General features: G+C 42.1%; 1 protein-coding gene and 1 long non-coding RNA gene across 4 annotated transcripts in view; one reads left to right on the top strand and one right to left on the bottom strand.

Moving 5' to 3' along the window:
- Window positions 1-1,783: 1,783 nt before the first annotated feature.
- LOC103787605 (uncharacterized) lies at window positions 1,784-15,564 on the top strand. The gene is made up of 2 exons (XR_613304.6): window positions 1,784-2,083; window positions 15,116-15,564. It is a non-coding gene; the product is annotated as an uncharacterized LOC103787605 (long non-coding RNA).
- The window catches only part of LOC144579034 (uncharacterized), a 38,331-nt gene continuing 32,421 nt past the window's right edge, over window positions 13,642-19,551 (bottom strand). For 2 of the 3 annotated variants that reach the window (XR_013525823.1, XR_013525824.1), the window contains 2 exons: window positions 18,389-18,458; window positions 13,642-17,150 (listed from right to left, as the gene is read on the bottom strand). The gene's annotated coding sequence lies outside the window, so the exon portion shown is untranslated. Of the gene's footprint in view, window positions 18,459-19,551 lie in introns of all 3 variants that reach the window. The other variant, XR_013525822.1, reaches the window with a different exon arrangement.

The following is a 19,551-nucleotide window of genomic DNA, read 5'->3' as shown; positions in this document are numbered from 1 at the left end:
TCCACCTTCAGAGCCTGGTTCAGAGTGAGTGAAGAATTCAATCATTCTTGCTGTTCCACCAATAAGTACCCTTTACAGATCCAGCCGCTCTGACTCTGGAGAACCCGTTCTGTATCTTGGCAGAAGCCACTAAAAAATGCAATAAGCAAGACTCTGATCACCCAAGAGTCACAATTATTTGAAATGAGGAGGGACACCCTCTAGCTTCGAGAATGCTGGACCATGGCCTGGCACCGTGGCTCACTCCTGTAATCCCAGCTCTCTGGGAGGCTGAGGTGAGTGGATCACCTGAGGTCAGGAGTTTGAAACCAGACTGGCCAATATGGCAAACCCCATCTCTACTAAAAAATACAAAAATTAGCTGGGCATAGTGGCAGGCACCTGTAATTCCAGCTGCTTAGGTGGCTGAGGCAGGAGAATCACTTGAAATAAGGAGGTGGATGTTGCAGTGAGCCAAAATCACACCACTGCACTCCAACCTGGGTGACAGAGCCAGACTCCATCTCAATAAAATAAATAAATAAATAAGAATGCTGGACCTAGAATAGCGGTGCTTAAGAGAGGACTGGCCACGAGGAAAGGCAGCCACACAAGAAAGAGAAGTACAGGAAGAACCGAGCAGAACACCCACTTTAAAGAAGCTTAGGGTCAGCCACAGCTGCAACAAAGACAATGGCAGCAGCCAAGCTACCATGGATGCTGAGGTAGATTGCCAAGTGCCTAACTCTGTCCCCGAGAAAGGGGTGGGTGTTGGGAAGCTGGAGTCTTAACGACCCAGGTACATATTGGATTAGTACCTGCATCCATCATGTACTAGGTACCTAACATATTATCCTTCTGAAACACAACTCCGATCACTATCGTTGGCCCTGTTAGCAAACCTTACTCATCTGTGTACAGAACACCCTGCTGGCTCCCAGAGGTAGGCTGCGAGAGTGGAAGCCAGGAAGCAATACAACTGTCTGGAACGCCGCCCCTTTCTAGTTCCTCACATATGTAAGGAGCTCACGGCTCCAGGGCTAACCTTGATGTCCATCTCTGGAATGAGAAGGGACACCCTCCAGCTTCCAGAATGCTGGACCATGGCCTGGCATGGTGGCTCACTCCTGTAATCCCAGCTCCCTGGGAGGCTGAGGCAAGTGGATCACCTGAGGTCAGGAGTTTGAGACCAGCCTAGCCAACATGGTGAGCCCTCTTGCCTAGTGTTTATCATGTGAGCTCTGATATCAGCCTTGGATTTCTCTAACCAGCAAACAGGCTGGTCCTTTGCCTCCCAGCTCCTCCAGTGCCCAGTTGAAGCTCCCTGCTCAAGACAGGTTCTTTCAGGAGCTGTAACTAGGTCAGTGCCACAGACAGGCACTTAGTGACCCTTCGACAAATGAAGGCATGTGCTTGACAATAAGACTTGTACCTGATTCCTGAGCTTCCTTCCAAGCAGAGGGGGCTGCACTAGCTTTAACATGCTTTGCCTTTCTGCACATTCTTTCTCCTTGCCAGCAAAGAAGGGCTAAAGAATCTAATTGAGAAATTCAGGGAAAGTAAGTTGGTCATGTTGACTCAGTGCCTCCCTTTCTGCTAACTGGTGAAAGGGTCTACCCAGGGGTGGTGGCCAGCTTTTTCCAGAGACACCTGTGCTGGATGGTTAAGTCAGCCAGATTCTGAATTTGCAGATCTGCAAGCTCATCTGGCCCCAGAACAAATAAAGCCGAGCTCTTTTCAGACCAGCTTTATCTGTGTGGCTGCACCTCCTCCTTCATAGGCAGGGCAGGCGGGCAGTCCTCTCACTCCACCCTAAGAAGCAGAGTGGCCAGGAACATGTATACATCTGAAGAGTTCTTTTTCTTCATAACTTCACAGCAACATGACCTACAATTATGCATTTTTCCAGCCTGAGTTTATCATTAGTCATCTTAATTACGTTCATTCTGAAGCCAACAGGTGAACCAAGACCAAAACGTTACTGTCTCTGCTTTCATTTTCCTGATGAAACCTCTGGACTAAGCACACATCTTCCTTGTTTATCTCGCTCAAAGGAGTGTGGGGTTCTTCATCTGGACATCCACAGGAAGAAGGAAGACATGAGGTAGGTGGTGCCCTTGTGTTCGCGTCAACGCAGGAGAAAATGCTGTGATCAAACAGTGCTGTGAAATAAAGGAAGGCAGCTCACGGTCAGGCATGCAGCCGTACCTCTCCCAGGACACTCGCACCTGGGAGTAGACACAGGCTGTTGGTTCAGAGAGGAAGAGTCGATCTTTTTACATTTACCCTGAAATGAATCCACCTTCTCTAAGGATCGCTGTTCTTGTCACGGTTTTGGAATTCGTACGCTCTTCCTTAGGCAAAGGTTCTCAAACTCCGGTCTCAGAGCCACTTTACACTCAGCGATTATCGGGAACCCCAAAGTTTTTATTTATGTAGATTATTAGTTTATTGGGAACCCCAGAGTTTTTATTTATGTAGATTATTAGTAACAATATTAGAAATTAAAGTGAGTCTGTAATCCCAGCACTTTGGGAGGATGAGGCAGGTGGATCACTTGAGGTCAGAGAGTTCAAGACCAGCCTGGCCAACATGGTAAAACCCCATCTCTACTGAAAATACAAAAATTAGCCAAGCATGATGGCTGGAGCCTGTAATCCCAGTCACTCAGAAGGCTGAGGCAGGAGAATTGCTTGAACATGGAAGGAAGAGGTTGCAGTGAGCTGAGATTGTGCCACTGCACTGCAGCCTGGGCGACAGAGCAAGAGTCAGTCAAGGAAAAGAAAGATAGACAGAGAGATGGTTCCCAAGTTTTCTCAGAAAAAAAAGATAGAGAAATTAAAAGAAAACTTTAAATATTCACGTAGATATTTATTTTAAAAGAACAATAAACCCATTACATGCTAAGGTACAAAACACATAGATAACATAAATAGCATTTTTATTCTATTTTGAAAACTATATTTTTCAAAGCGAAAAATGTATGAGAAGAGTGACATTATTTTGCATTTCACAAGTCTCTTTAACACCTACATTAAGAAAAGGCAGCTAGGTTCTTATATCCACTTCTGCATTCACTTTGTTGCAATATGTTATTTTACTGGTGTAGCTAAAGAAAATTCAGCCTCATATGACTACACAGTTGGAAAAGGGACGACCTCACACATTCTCTGAGAGGGTCCCTGAGTGAACTGGGGCACTAGCAAACTCTGGAAGTCATAAAGGAGAGTGACTGGGGCTGGGTTCTCTCTCTCACCGTCTCTCCTCCGTGCACTGTGCTCTTAGATCTCCATCCTACTCTGCTCTTCCCTCTTCCTTCTCAATGTAAGTAGTGAGGAAAAGTGTATTCTGCTGCGGAGGCCTCCCCTACCCATGCACTGCTGGACTGCCAAGCAGAGCAAGGGTGAAACCAAACTAGTACATTGCCTGGAATATTACATGCTATGAATATCCGCTGGGAACTCAGGGCAAGAGCTGGCAGCTTACTGCATATTCAACCATCCAGACGTCAGTTATGGCTTTTTCCCATTAAAAATGTCCTAACCTCTTCTCCTCATCTGATTTTTCTTTCTGAGCATCATCCAACAGTCTTTCCAGCTATGCCTGTGGGACATAGGTGGTTTACAATATTTACAAACCCATAGTTGAGGCTCATCTGCAGAGGGAACAAACATGCCCCAAAAAGAGATACAGAAACCATCCTGAGAGATTTTAAGCAGAAGCAAAGGTCAAAGATCCAAGAGGACAGATGAAAAGTGTGTGTATGTGTGTGTTTGTGTGTGTGTGTGTGTTTCATATGTTCCATTATCACTTCAAAGAAATTATTTTACGAAACGAAATATTTTGGACCCAGAGTGGAAATTAAAATTCCACTTAAGGATGATAACATCCACTTTAGGGACCATTCCTAAGATCTTGTAGATAAGCAATCTACATTATATATAAGCAGTCTTGCTAAGAGTTAGCCAATGGGCCACCAAATCATTTTACTTTTTAACCAGCATCTCTAAGACTAGAGTTGATATCTATTTCTGTTGGAGGGTATCAGATTTCCATGACCTGAATCTCCTTGACTTTCCACTTTTACTGAATATTTAGCTGAATAAATGATGCTGGTTCAAATATCTCAAGCATGACAGTGAGCCCGTGCCTCCAATTCCAGAACAATGGCATCTCCTGTTCCCTTTGTATAGTAAGATTGCTGAGCGCTCGGAAATGCATGTGCATCAACTCACAGCAGTGGTTTTTATGTTTGTATGGGTGGCCCCAGCCACTACCCATCATCAGATTCTGAAGTGTGTGTGTCCACACAGCCCTCCATCCACTCATCCAGAGGAGAGGAAAAAGCAGCTTTTCTCCTCCTGCACCCATTTATCCTAACCCTGCTAGTGTGCCTCTCATTCATCCCTTCCTCTTTCCTTAGAGCCCCAAAGCTTTAGTCTTATAAAGAATTATACCCTGCCCAGTGTCGCCCTCAATAGAGCTATGAAACTTTCAGTACATTATAAAGAGGCTAGGCGCAGAGGCGTAGGCTAATTCTCAGTCACCTTTCATGCTGCTAAGTGCAAACAAGCATTTTTTATCAGCTCTCCCCTCCTCAGCTCTCTCTCCCTCTCTTTCTCTCTCTCCCTCTCCCTCTCACTCTTACTTTCTAGCTGGAGGGTCAAACCTCTCTTCATTCTGGGTTGTGGGTAAGAGAAGTGCATTACACATTCTTGGGTGTAGACATGAGTGTATAGCATTTCACTTCCTTTTTTGTTTAATATCCTACCCTCATGCCTCTGTACCCCAGAGTCCCTGTTCCCCTGGGATGTCCTTGGTAGCCGGCTCCAAACTCTACAGGAAAGAACAGTGCTCCTGCAGCCCTGCACCATCCCCCACCTGATATCTCATTAGAAGGGCATTCAAAGAAGAACATTAGCTGACAAGGCTCTTTGAAGAATTTTTTCCATTCCCGTAAGAGTATCTTCCCAAAGGGAGATTCAGATCACTGCTTTGGTTTGTTTAGTGCTTTAACTTTAGTTTGCAGCTACCCCTTTGCAGGGAATCAATCAACAAATATTTAATCAGCACCTACTATGTATCTATCACTCCCAGCCTCTCCAAGTGAGAAACAAGAGAAACTAAAGCATAATCTTTGCCCTCAAGGAGAACGTGACCTACTTAGGAAGACAAAGCTAACACAGAACAATTAAATGCTACACAGTGTGGATCTAAATAAGGGAGAGAGTTGCAGAAAACTATATCCTACAAGAGATAGAATTTGTCTTAGGACTGGAAAGATGGATAGGATTTAAAGAGGGAAAGGAGAGGGGTCACTAAAAGCAAGAAGAGCTTGTTTAAGGAGGGGCACTAAGGAGAAGGCACCAGTTAGGAAGAAGCAACACCCTGGGAAGCCTTGGGAAAGAGGCTGATCAGACCGGAGTGTGGAAAGTCAGAGACTCCAGTAAATTTCAACACAATTCTGATGCTTTCTGTAATTCATAATTTTAGGGTTTTCTTCAGTGTTTTTGGGAAGGCATTTTGTTGTTGTTGTTGTGGTGGTGGTGGTGGTGGTGGTGGTGGTGGTGGTGGTGGTGGTGGTTGTTGTTGTTTTGAGACAGAATCTTGCTATGATCCCTGCAGCCTTGACCTCTCTGGCTCAAGCCATCCTCCCCACTCACCCTCCCAAGTAGCTGGGACTACAGGCTTGTGCCACCATTCCCAGATAATTTAATTTTTTATTTGTTTGTTTGTTTAGAGGCAGGGTCTCACTATGTTGCCCAGGGTGATCTCAAACCCTTGGGGTCAAGCAATCCTCTCACCTTGGCCTCCCAAAGTGCTGGGATTACAGGCATGGGCCACCATACCCAGCCTTCCTCAGATTCTTTCCCTGAAAAGCAGGGCACATTATCATGAGGGAGTGATGGCCAAGACGTCTGAGGTAGTGACAGCCGAGACGCCTGGAAGTATGTGACGTATATGCTGCCTGAAATTCAGTCTCTAGCTATGAACATTGCCCTTTTCTCAAACAATTTTTTTAAAGCATTATTAAAACAGTCAGGCTGCAAAGACATTAATTGCAATATTTCTTTAGGGCATTTGTTTTCACCTAGACTCCTCTGAGCCCTAGAATTCCAAAGGGGGAGCCTCAGGGCAGCCTTGGGAGATGAGATAGAGACAAGCCAAGTGAGGGCCTGGGTGCCTTGAGGCAATGCTGCTTTTATATACTTGTTATTGGTTTTCCATTTAGGATTTTCAGACACATCAATAAATCCCTGGTGCAAAGTTTTTTGTGACTAGTTATTCCACCATTTATGGTCATCAAAAGCACTTATCCACTTATTCAGGTAGAATCCTCCTTTGTATATAATTTACTTATTTATTCATTTTGAGGCAGGATCTTGCTCTGTCACCTAGGATGTAGTGCAGTGGCTTAAACTCCTGAGCTCAAGCAATTCTCTCACATCAGCCTCCTGAGTAGTGGGGACTTCCAGGTGCTCGCTGTGATGCGCAGCTAATGAATCCTCCTTTCAAAGACCACACACACACACACACACACACACACACATGCCGCTGCACCACTGCAATTATAATGTGATGGATAGATTGATTCACTCATTACCTATTTCTCATAAACTTGTTGAGGGCCTGAGTACCTAGCACCTACTAGTCAGCATCATATGATTGATGGAGTTTGAATACCAGCATAAGAAAATAGATGTGAGAGGCTGGGCACAGTGGCTCATGCCTGTAATCCCAGCACTTTGGGAGGCCCAGGCAGGTGGATCACCCGAGGTCGGGAGTTCAAGACCAGCCTGACCAACATGGAGAAACCCCATCTCTACTAAAAATACAAAGCACATGCCTGTAATCCCAGCTACTCAGGAGGCTGAGACAGCAGAATTGCTTGAACCCAGGAAGTGGAGGTTGTGGTGAGCCGAGATTGCCCCATTGCAACCCAGCCGGGCAAACAAGAGCAAAACTCCATCTTAAACAAATAAATAAGAAAACAGATGTGAGGAGGCTGGTTAATGACAATGATGGCAACAATGGTGATGATGATGATGCCACTGCTGAGTGCTTACTGTATGCCAAGCACTGTGCACCAAATACATTTATTAATTTAACTTTTGACACATTCTTATGACATTATTAAACCAGGACTGACTGAGGTTTAACATATATGCCCACGGTCATGCAGCTAGAAGAGGTGGAAATTAGCTTCAAAGGTCATGCTCTCAGCCACAAGGATGAACTAACACGGCTTTATAATGAAGACATGCTACCAGAAACATTTATTTGTTCTTTTAAATATTATTTTACACAAGCAGATAATTTCTGAATATTTTCTTTACAAAATCTCTCACACTTACGGGTTAAATAACCATCCCCTAAACCCCTAACCAGAGAAGGACCCTCCCACCATACTTTTCTTTGCTGTGCCAGCTGATCCTTCCCTCCTGCTCAGAATTCAGTGTCAGCCAAATGGGAGGCAACAAATTAAAATGAGAAAATGGACACAAGACCTGAAGATCATTTTTTGAGAAAATAGGAGCTCCCAAACTCTAAGGCAGTATATTTTTCAAAACATGCAACTGAGGTAGGAGACCAGCAGGACTCATTTCTAGGTCCCAAGGGGCCAAGGGGTTGAAGTGAAGAAACTCGCCAGACTCAGCAGATGGAGAGGAAATGGATCCCTAGCTGCCCTCACTGCCTGTCGGCATAAGACTCTTCCCACCAGTGCTACGACAGTTTACAAATGCCATGGCAACACCCTGAAAGTTACCACCCCCTTCCGTGGCAATGAGCTGGAAGTTACTGCCCCTTTCCTAGAAAGTTCTAAATAACCCATGCCCTCAAATTGCATTGACCCTCCCCTAATTTGCATGTAAGTGAAAGTGGGTAGAAATACAGTTGCCAACAGCCCATCCATTCCAAGTTGTAGGCCTGCTGCCTAGGAATTAGCCCTGCTCAGCAAGGAGCACTACTGACTGTTAGTAAAAGATTGCTGTTTCACACCTTCAGCTTGCCATTGAATTCTTTCCCAGACAAAGCCAATAATTCTCCAGGCTAAGCCCTTAAATTTTGGGGCTTGCCCAACCTGCATCACAGCCATTAAGGGGATGCACACCCTATTATATTGTTAGTCTAGAACTCGGAAATATAATAAAATTATCTGTTAACAGGATTTTGGTACTAGCTGGTGTCACACTGCAGTTTTAAAAGGGGGGAGGGGGTCAATTCCTCCTGGAAAGGTGGTCTCCCCCAGCATTATCCAGTTGCACATTAAGTTACTATTACTCTCATGGTCAGCAGGAACAAACACAGGCCCTAAGCAACTTCTTCTTTGTTGGGTTCAGCAATGCATTACCAACAGAGGCAGGAGGAAAAGTGAAATGAGAGGATGCCACCAAGGTGTTCCCTGGTTAGAGTTATTTCAGAACACTATCATTTCCACCAGAGAGCTTTAAAACATTTGCGCTGCTCCTATGAATCAGGCTGTATGGCATCACAACAGACAAAAAAAGTACATTATTAGCATAAAACAATATTAGCATAAATAGAGAATCAGGATATTCAGAGGGGTGGGAGAAAACAGCTTGTATAATATGTGGCCTACTCATTTCAGTCGACTTCACTGGAGCTGATAAACTGTGAAATTTCCATAATAATATGGAGTACAGAAAGCAAACAACAATTTTATTTGATAGGGAAATTGCATCCTGATACTGGATACAAAATTCTACAGCATGTTCAATGATATCGTCAAAGCACTGAAAATATAGACATATGTTTTCATTTTACAATGCAGTTGTAATGTAAATAATAAATCCACCACAATTTGGCTGGTCCAGAGACTGCTGGCATCATTAACTCAGAAACCCAGAGATACAAACGCTCTACTTATCTTGCCAGGCCCTCAGCCAGAAGTCTCCTATAACTCTGCGGATGTTTATACATGCCCTCTGCTTTGTCTACATTTCTGTCTTGCTTAAGGGTCTTCTGGGGTTCCCTATTGCTATTTGTATCACATTTTAACCAGCCATTGCTCTTTGATGCCCTTCTTTTTTTCCTGCCTGTATCCTCTTTTTATTTCTTCCTACTTCTCCACACATTTGTTCAACAACAAATCAAGACCATCTTCCCTCAGCTTCCTAATACTGTTCATGATAGTAGATTGATTGAAAAATGGCCACGCCACTCCCTTTCCTGTATCTATGCCTTTTGAAATGTGACTTTGCAGCGCCTCTTGTCAAAAAGGCTGGTCTTATCTTTTTTTGGAAACTATACTAGCTACAGTGGAAGGAACAGAAGATGAGATGAAAACCAATCCTTAGAATACCTTTCTTATATGTGTCCTCTTTCCTCTTTCCCCTTTCCCCTTCCCCCTTTCCTTTCTGACAGAGTCTTGCTGTATTGCCCAGGCTGCAGTGCAGTGACGTGATCTTGGCTCACTGCAACCTCTGCCTCCTGGGCTCAAGCAATCCTTCTGCCTCAGCCTCCTGACTAGCTGGGACTACAGGCCCAGGACACCATGACCAGCTAATTTTTGTAGAGACAAGATTTCACTATGTTGCCCAGGCTGATTTTGAACTCCTGGGCTCAAGGAATCTGCATGCCTCAGCTTCCCAAAGTGCTGGGATTACAGATTTGAGCCACCACACCCGGCTCCACTTTCTCCTAAAATTCTACTAGTACTATGGGAATAAATCCATATTAGCCTTCTAGAGGGATCACGTGGAAGAAAGTCCAGCTATTCCAACCAACAGCTGTCAACTCCCAGAAGACGCACATAGTCACCCCAGGGTTGCAAAAGACACATGAAAAAGATGAGATCAAAGCTGCCCAGCTGAGCTCAGCCCAAATTGTCAACCTCCAGCATCATACGCTACTGTCTTAAGCCACTAATATTTAGGGTAGTTTATTACGTGGCAAGAGAAAACTGATACATCTATGTTGTCTTGTTTTCCTCTTACTTCCCTTCATTCATCACACCTGACAAAACACTTATTTCTTCTAGGAATTTCAACAAATCTTGGAAAATGACATTCACCAACCAAACAAATCAGACCTATCAATAACTCCCTATTAATCACTATCAATAACTCCCATTTGTGAATGTGTGGGTAGATGGGTAGTCACCAAGCTAAAGGATATGAATGTTATTCCCAGTTTCCACCAATACCACTACCATGATCATTTTTAGTTTTTCTTTTCTGCCTCAATATCTATTAACATGGGAATGAACATTTGAATTTACCTACTACTGAGAAATTACTAATAATTATTTCAAAAATTTCCATAGATTTCCTAACATCCACTAATTTTTCTAATTTTAAAGCTGAAAAATACTTGCTTTCCTTCAAAGTCACCCAGCAATGTGAAGTGCCTCTATGAAACAAATAGAATTGAATCCAGTGATTCCTATGTAGTTTATTAATTTCAGCCCTATAGCATCTGAACCACAGCTATTGTGAAGCAGAGGCTTTCAGTGTCTATGCCCCTATGAACAACATTCATCCAACTACAATATTCATAGCACCTTCCTTCTCATTTCTCTCCTAAAATGCCTCAAAATCTTATCTTTGAATGTATAATTTAATTGATTTTATTCTGAAAATTAAATTTGTGTATAAAACTCACACTTTTATCAGGAGCATAACTGGAAGGAGACATCAAACTTCCTGAGTTCAAAATATGTAACAAACCAGGTGTGGCTCATGCCTATAATCCCAGCACACTGGGAGACCAAGACAGGAGGATTGCTTGTATCTATGCCTTTTGAAATGTGACTTTGTTTGAGACCATCCTGGCCAATAGGGTAAGACCCTATTGATTCTATAAAAATCAAAATAAAATAAAAATATGTTATGGAGCTACAGTAATCAAAACACTATGGTACTGGCATAAAAACAGATATATAGACTAACAGAACAGAAGATAGAGTGCAAAAATAAATTGATGCATAATGGACAAGTAATTTTTGACAAGGGTGCCAAGAATACACAATGGGGAAAGGATAGTCTCTTCAATAAATGTTACTGGAAAAACTGGATATCTCCATACAAATTGGACAACTGGACCTTTATCTTAAACCATACCAAAAACTCAACTCAAATTGGATTAAAGATTTAAACACAAGACCTGAAACTGTAAAACTCCTAGAAGGCAGCATAAGAAAATAACTTCTTGACATTGGCCTCAGTAGTGATTTTTTAAAATATAAAACCAAAAGGTAGGCAACAAAAGCAAAAGTAGGCAGATGAGATTACATCAAAATAAAAAGATTCTGCACAGCAAAGAGAACAATACACAAAATGCAAAGGCAGCAGAAGGAATGGGAGAAAGTATTTGCAAAGGAGATATCTGATCAAGGTTAATATCCAATACATAAAAATAATTTCTACAACTCAATAGCAAAAAAATGGGCAAAGGACCTTAACATTTTTCAAAGAAGACATACACATGGCCAACAGGTATATGAAAAGGACCCCAATATCACTAATCACCAGGGAAATGGAAATCAAAACCACAATAAGATATCACCTCACATCTGTTAGTATGACTATTATAAAACAAACAGATAAAAGATAACAAGTTGTTATTGAGGATGTGGAGAAAAGGGAACCATTGTACATTGTTGGTGAGAATGTAAATTGGTAAGTCACTTTGGAAAACAGCATAGAGGTTCCTCAAAAAATTTAAAATGATGGCGGGGGGTGGTGGCTCATGGCTGTAACCCCAGCACTTTGGGAGGCCAAGGTGGGTGGATCACCTGAGATCATGAGTTCAAGACCAGCCTGGCCAACATGGTGAAACCCCGTCTCTACTAAAAATACAAAAATTAGCCAGGTGCAGTAGTGCATGCCTGTAGTCCCAGCTACTTGGGAGGCTGAGGCAGGAGAATCATTTCAACCCGGGAGGCGGAGGTTGTAGTGAGCTGAGATCATGCCACTGCACTCCAGCCTGGGTGACAGAGCAAAATTTTGTCTCAAAAATAAATAAATAAATAAATAAAAATGAAACAACCATATGACCCAGCTACCCCACTTCTAGGTAGGTAGATATCTGAAAAAAGGAAAATCAGGATCTCAAAGGGATACCTTCACTCCCATGTTCATTGCAGCATCATTCACAATAGCCAAGATATGGAAATAACCTATATGTCCATCATCAGATGAATCAATAAAGAAAATATGGTACATACCTACACTAGAATACTATTCAGACTTAAAGAACAAAAGAGGAAGGCTTGCCAATTGCAACAACATGGATGAACCTGGAGGACATTATGGTAAATGAAATAAATCAGACACAGAAAGACAGATACTACATGATACCACTTACATGAGAAATGTCAAATGATCAAATTCATAAAAGCAGAGAGTAGAATAGTGGTTGCCAGGCACCAGGGGGAGAGAAAAATAGGGTTCTTAGTCAAAGAGTACAGAATTTTATAAAAGAAATATTTTGTTAAGGAAAGAAAAAATAAATTCACACCTTTATCACTGACAAATATCATTGGCCTAGCACAGCACCCAGCACGTAGGAAGAATTGGGTCACTTTGGTTTGCACTGAATCTAACTTGGATGTTGCTGCAATTGCTGATATAATATATATTGAAAGAATATATCAACATCATATGGACTTTACATACATTAGCGGTATTCATTTTCAGTTTCATGGGTAGTCTAAGAAAGATTGAGAAAATAATTTCTTGTAAAACATATTCTTGGAATTGCCATCAGGGAGTCTTAATTAGGATTAAGCTTGATGCTAACAAAAACTCAAAATAACAGTTACTTAAATAAGACAGAGGTTTATTTCTTTCTCAAGGAAGAATTCAAATATTGGCAAACCAGGGCTGGAAGATGGCTTGCTCCCTGAAGTCCCTAAGGATCCAGAATCGTTTTAGTTCACGTCTCTGCCATTTCTGAAGTAGAAATCTGGCCTCATGATACAAGATGATAGATACAAGAGTCTGATGAAGTCTTTTTTAAAAATTGCTTATATGCCCAGCTATAATCAGGATTTTAAGACGGAAAGAATAACTATCATAGTATATAACTAGAATCCCTGCAGAATGTCCTCTACATTTGGGAAATTTTACATTATCTCTGAGCATAAAACTGCCCACGACTTGCCAGTCTTCCATTTTGTCCTTGGTTTGCAAAATAGCCACCTAACAGACAAGCTCTGTCTATAGTTCACTATGGCATAGAGTGGGGAGAAAGAGATCATTTTCCAGTTAGGACTCTTGTATTAGTCTGTTCTTATGGTGCTATGAAGAAATACCCAAGACTGGGTAATTTATAAAGGAAAGAGGTGGAATTGACTCACAGTTCTGCAGGGCTGGGGAGGCCTCAGGAAATTTACAATCATGGCAGAAGGCACCTCTTCACACAGCGGCAGGAGAGAGAGTGAGTGCAAGCAGGGAAAATGCCACATGCTTATAAAACCGTAAGATCTCAAGAGAACTCACTCACCATCATAAGAACAGTATAGAGGAAACTACCCTCATGATTCAACTACCTGCCACCAGGTCCCTCCCATGACATGTGGGGATTATGGGAAATACAATTCAAGATGAGACTTGGGTGGGGACACAGCCAAAACAAATCAATTCTCTTCTGTTGAAAATGAAAAAACAAAACAAAAAAAACACTCCACCAAGAGTAGCTTAAGGCAAAAGAAAGTTTATTGGGTCACATAGGTAAAAAGTCCAGGATGGGACTTTCTTCAGGAACAGTTTCATTTAGGCTCCAATGATATCATCAGCACCCATTTTCTGTTCACCTCTCGGTGCGCTCTGTGTTCCTCCACTCATTAGTCTTATTTGATTTACCTGTGGTGGCAAGGTAGCAACAGTAGCACCAGCTCACCTGCTTCCAGGTTCAAGTCCCTTGGGAAAAAACAACAGCCTCATTCTGACTGAGTCACATGGTGGATGAATGACCCAAATCCTCTTACAAAAGAGAATGAGGACTGAACATAAAGCCCTTGGCACAGTTCTTGGCACACAGCAAGAGTCTGACGAATGTCAATTACTATGATCATCACTTTAAAGTGTAAATATAGGGCCCAGTAACTGGCACAGCATGGAGTTCAAGCTTGCTTGTCCCCTGCCTCCCTCCTCCCCTCCCCTCTCAAAAAAAGAGAATGTTAAGAATGGATGTGATGCTTTTTAAACTATGTGGCCTAAGAGTGGGAGAGGGTGAGTCCACAGATGGAATTTGAGGTATCATTTTAGCTTAAAAATAGTACATGGATACTAAAAGACAAATAGTAACTCTCTCCAGTGGAGACTTATTCCACACAATGTGCCATTCGATGGCTATTCTCCATGACTCAGTTGTAACCACTTCCAAAGTATTCCCAGGACCATGGGTCTAAGAATAAAGCCAACTTCATAGACTTGATGTGATAATTAAACAACAAAACATACTTGCAAATGGATAGTGTAACATCTCCAAGCAGGATGAAAACTTGTTAAGACACCATTCTGGGAAGGTTACTATTATCTTCTGCCAGATTAGGTCACTAGAAAAATGTCATCTTCAGTATTGTTCCCAGCATCCAATGGTGCCCAACTAGGGAACTGAAAAAACTTTTATTAATACTACAGAATCATGACCAGGTGCAGCGGCTCATGCCTATAATCCCAGCACTTTAGGAGGCCGAGGTAGATCACTTGAGGTCAGGAGTTTGAAACCAACCTGGCCAACATGGTGAAACCCCATCTCTACTAAAACTACAAAAAGTTAGCCAGGTATGGTGGCAGGCACCTGTAGTCCCAGCTAGTCAGGAGGCTGAGGCAGGAGAATTGCTTGAACTTGGGAGGTGAAGGTTGCAGTGAGCAGAAATCACACCACTACGCTCCAGCCTGGGCAACAGAGCAAGACTTCGTCAAAAATAAAATAAAACAAATAAATAACCAAAGAGAAACCCCAAGAAACCTACAGAATCATTAGTCTGTCTGTTGTCAGTATCCCAAAGTTCCCATTTCATGTATAAAGTCTTCATCATGTTCATTTCTAGGTAAATTTATATATCCCAACACATAGTCTCTGTAAAAATACCAGCTACAGAAGTTATCTGAAAGCAGCTGCCCTCAATGATGTCTGCCTGTATTTTCTTTGTCTCCTTTCTCAGGGAACTCTGGAAGAGGAGACAGGCCCCAGATTTGGGCAGGAAGTGAATAGTTCTCAGGCTGAGGCCAATCTATGCACACCAGGAACCTTCCAATATTTCTTCAGCAACAGTGTCCCAGCACTTCACTGGTTCACCTTTTGTGGCCACCATCCGTGGATTCCACAGCTACTTATCGATGGTGAATATTGATCATCATCATTATCTACTGAGCAGCTACATATCCCCAATACTCCTTGCATGTTGTTCATTATTTTCTCAACACTCAGCATATTTGCAATGTATTTGATATCATGGACAAGGAACCTGAACACAGAGACATTCCATTTCTTGCCAAACATCACAAGAGGATGAACAATGAATCATTTGAAACCAGGATTGTCTGAATCCAATCTCTGTTTTTTTTTTTCACTCTGATATGCTGCAATTAAAAAGCTGTTTCTAAGACAGTACTTTCAGGGTGTGGGTGTTGTTTTCTTGCAACTGCCACTTACCACTGATGATCGTCTCTTCCTCCCCAAGAGAAAGAGGAGAAGCACAGTTTCAGTGCTTCCTGTTTAATTAATTAATTAAGGGTGGGTACGGGGTCTCACATCTGTAACCCCAGCACTTTAGGAGATTGAGCAAGGAGGATCACCTGAGCCCCAGAGTCTGTGATCAGCCTGAGCAGCAGAGTGAGACCCTGCCTCAAAAAAAAATTATTATTTTTTAGTTTTATTTTTTTATTTTTTTGAGACAGGGCCTTGCTCTATTGCCCAGGCTGGAATGCAGTGGCGTAATCTCGGCTCACTGCAATCTCTGCCTCCGGGTTCAAGTGATTCTTGTGCATCAGCCTCCCAAGTAGCTGGGATTATAGGTGCCTGCCACCACACCTAGCTAATGTTTTTGTATTTTTAGTAGAGATGGGGTTTCATCATGTTGGCTAGGCTGGTCTCGAACTCCTGACCTCAAGTGATCTGCCCGCCTCAGCCTCCCAAAGTGCTGGAATTACAGGCATGAGCCACCGCACCCGGCCAAAAAATAATTTTTTAATTAGTCAGACGTGGCATGTGCCTATAGTCCCAGCTACCATGAGGGATGAAGTGGGAGGATAGCTTGAGTACAGGAGTTTGAAACCAGCCTGGGCACCAAAGTGAGACCCTGCCTCAAAAAAAAAAAAAAAAAAATTAAAAAGCTATTTCTTACACATATTGATTGAGTGGAAAGCAATTTAATTTTACATATAAGTTATTTCAAAAAGAATTATAGTTATGTGTGGCAATTTTTCATAAACGCCTGATATACATCAAGATCTACCACTGAGTCAGTAAGTGTGCTCTAGAGATCCCCTTCTTGACCAACGCAAAGCAGGGCAGGGATCGGGAAGCCTTTTGGGCTGGGTTCCAGGACACGATGACTAGGAGATGACACAAAGCACGTGCGAGTAGAGAGAACGACACAGTTTGCTTCCATATTAGACTCTGCAAAAGTAGTTCTCAAATGTTAGTGCACATGCAGCGCAGTCACATTACTGAGTAGATGCCTGGGCTCCACTCCTGGGTGATTCTTACAGGTGGTCCATTGACCAGATTAGAAGAATCATTGTCCAGGGTCTCAAAGCCCAGTTTAGGACGCAGAGACAAAGAATCCTAAATGGTTGAATGGGAAACTGATTCTCCTCTTGAGCACACCTTAGATTTAAATAATTGATTGGAAAAGATCATTCTATACAAAAATCTTCTGACCTGCAGAGTTTCTACAAAGAGTCTTGAAAAAAAGAAACGTATATTTTTGGAAAAGATTGAATTTAATTACAATTTTGCAAATTATTACTGTGGGAAAGGTCAATAAAAAGAAGCATATTGTGGATGATCTTATAGAACCTTTTGTAATGCAAACAATTACCTTTGGATTTGTCTACTCTGAACCCTTGATGTTTATTTAAATTGGATGTTCTCACAGGAGGACACACCTGATACTCGGCTTGTCTAAACACTTAGAAAGTCAAATTGCTTCCTTACCAAAGCCCATGCTTATTTCCCAAACACGGATGGATGGTCTTTCAGGAGTCATTTCACAGTGACATGCAGAGAGAAAAACAAACAAACAAAAAATCATTCTTCAGAAGAGCATTTTCCAGCCTATGTCTAACTTTCTAGCAGATAAAGCAATAAAAATGTTTGGGTCCAACATTGCAATATAATTTGAAATTCCTTGCTTGCTGAAATCCTAGCCAAAAGGCTTTCTTTAGTTTTGTATTAAATTATCCCATTTGGTTGGCTGCCTTAATCAACTTAACCAAGTATTTACCAGATCACCATTTCCCTTTGTGCAGAGACCCCATCAGAGTTCAGGTGAACAATTTCTTGGGCCAGAGCACCTTTCTTTTTCCTCAGTACCAAGACTGTCTGCTTTTTCCTCAACACCAAGACTGCCACACCCCTAACAGTGCTCTCCATCCATAATCTCAGGTTCATAATGCAGCTTTGTTATTTGAAAAACAATTAGTAGTTTCAGATTTTTATTTCCTATTTAGGGGAGAGATGATTTGGGGGAGAGTTGGGGAGGTGACTGAACAAAGCCAGTTGAACAGTTAATGCTTTAACCTTGCGTATAATTTATACAATAAACAAAGTCACATGCTTCCCTAATAATTTAGATGTAAGCAAATGTTGATTTATTCAGGAAGGCTACTGCCAGAAGCAAAGCCTGCAGCACTAAAATTTGAATTAAACTAGGACAGAAGCAGGCTAGTCTATAATAACATTTGTATAATTTTATTTTTGCCCTTGGCTCAGTTCATTTCCTCGTACAGTAGATGCATGAAATTGGTTCTTCAGCCACCTTTAGCTGATGTTCATTGATATCCAGGCAGGCAGAGAAGCAAGAGAATGCACCTTTCTAAGCTCTGTGTTTTCAATCATAAGGCCTTGACTTCCTAGGTCATTTCTGACAATGATTATCTTTCTCTGAATTGTGTTTTCGGCAGATATCTCAGAAAAGCTTCATTTAACCTAGAGATACGGTTTCCCCCCTCTTACTGAGAGGGGGCTCTGAGAACTGAGACAGTTAAATAGATGCAAATGTTGTGCTGTTTTTATTCCCTCATTCAAGCCCTGGGGCATGAAATCTGAGTTCTCTTACTCTGCTTTCAGCAGTGAAATAAGGGCCTGAAAAATTCTTTAAATGATGGTGAAAAATAAACATTAACTCAAAACAGTGAGGGATCAACCCCCCCACCTTTTACTATTAACCTTTGACTTCAGTAAAAATTAGGACCTACATTTTACAACTTACCACTTTTGTTAGGCACTGAGGCTCCTTTTGAGGGTGCAGACACGAGCTGGTAAATAATTTGGAAGAGCTTCTGAAAAGTAGATGAAGTTTTACATCCAAACAAAGGGAGACTTGGATTTTCTTAGTAGTTCCCCAAAATAATGACATTGCCAACACACACAGCACACAGATGGAAGTGTTCTCAACCCCCATAATCACCTGGAAACATCTTACAATTTTTATTCTGCCTAATCCATACTTCCATTTTAGGCAAAGTAACAGCACTTTACAGGGTCAAAACTTCTGAAAGGAAGAATTTATTTCCTTCATTCAGAAAATCAATTATGCTAAAAATTCTTTAGCATAATTATTTAGGGAGAGTTAAGAAAAAATAAAATCCTAAAAATTTAGAAATTAAAGAACTGGTATTTACACTTTATGTGCAATAATGCATTTATGTCTCCCTTCTTCCAACTGAGAAGGTAAATAGCAGCCCTAGTGTTTTGGAGGCAAACAGTGTTCTGTCCTATTCTTGGTAACAAAATCTGCTCCCAGGCCTTCTCCATCCCTGTCTGATTGTGCCCTGGGGCTGTTACAGGCGGCCAGAGGAGCCTTTCAGAAAATCCAGGCCATGTTTTGACTTCATTACAGATTCCAAATAGAACAAGTTTTAGCCTGGCTCAGGCTTTGGTTATGAAAGTTTCCCATAGCCCTCAAAAATATACAGAATAATAAATGGCTGGGCAGAGAAATAGAAGGCAATAGTCATTCCATCAAAGGTTTCTAGTCACATCATAAACTACAATTGCAGAGCCTGAGGAGCTTATGTCACTAGGACCCAGAGATAAAATATTTTGCCTTTGGCCCCCGAGGTCACGCGCTGGGGCAAGAGCTTTGAGGTTGACTTCTTTGTTTGCAGACTGGCAGGGGAAGGGCACTTGATCCCTGCCTAGGAACAGAAAGAATGCCTCTCTCCCTTACCCTCTGGCCCCCTGGCCTTCCCTGGGGACAGGCTGTGTGGCTCAGCGGGCATTGTGAAATCTTCTCACCCCAGGGGGTGGCTGTGAAGCTTCAAATGTTTTCGGGCATTTCCAGCATAAAGGCAAAAATTGATGAGTTTCAGTGGGATAAGCTCTGAGGCTCAAAGGAAAAACCCCTAAGGGTCTGGGTGTGAGGAGGAAACT

Source organism: Callithrix jacchus, chromosome 13 (genome assembly GCF_049354715.1).
Source record: "Callithrix jacchus isolate 240 chromosome 13, calJac240_pri, whole genome shotgun sequence".
Taxonomy (NCBI): domain Eukaryota; kingdom Metazoa; phylum Chordata; class Mammalia; order Primates; family Cebidae; genus Callithrix; species Callithrix jacchus.
Note: the sequence above shows the minus strand (reverse complement) of the source record. Positions and strands in the feature narration are given on the sequence as shown.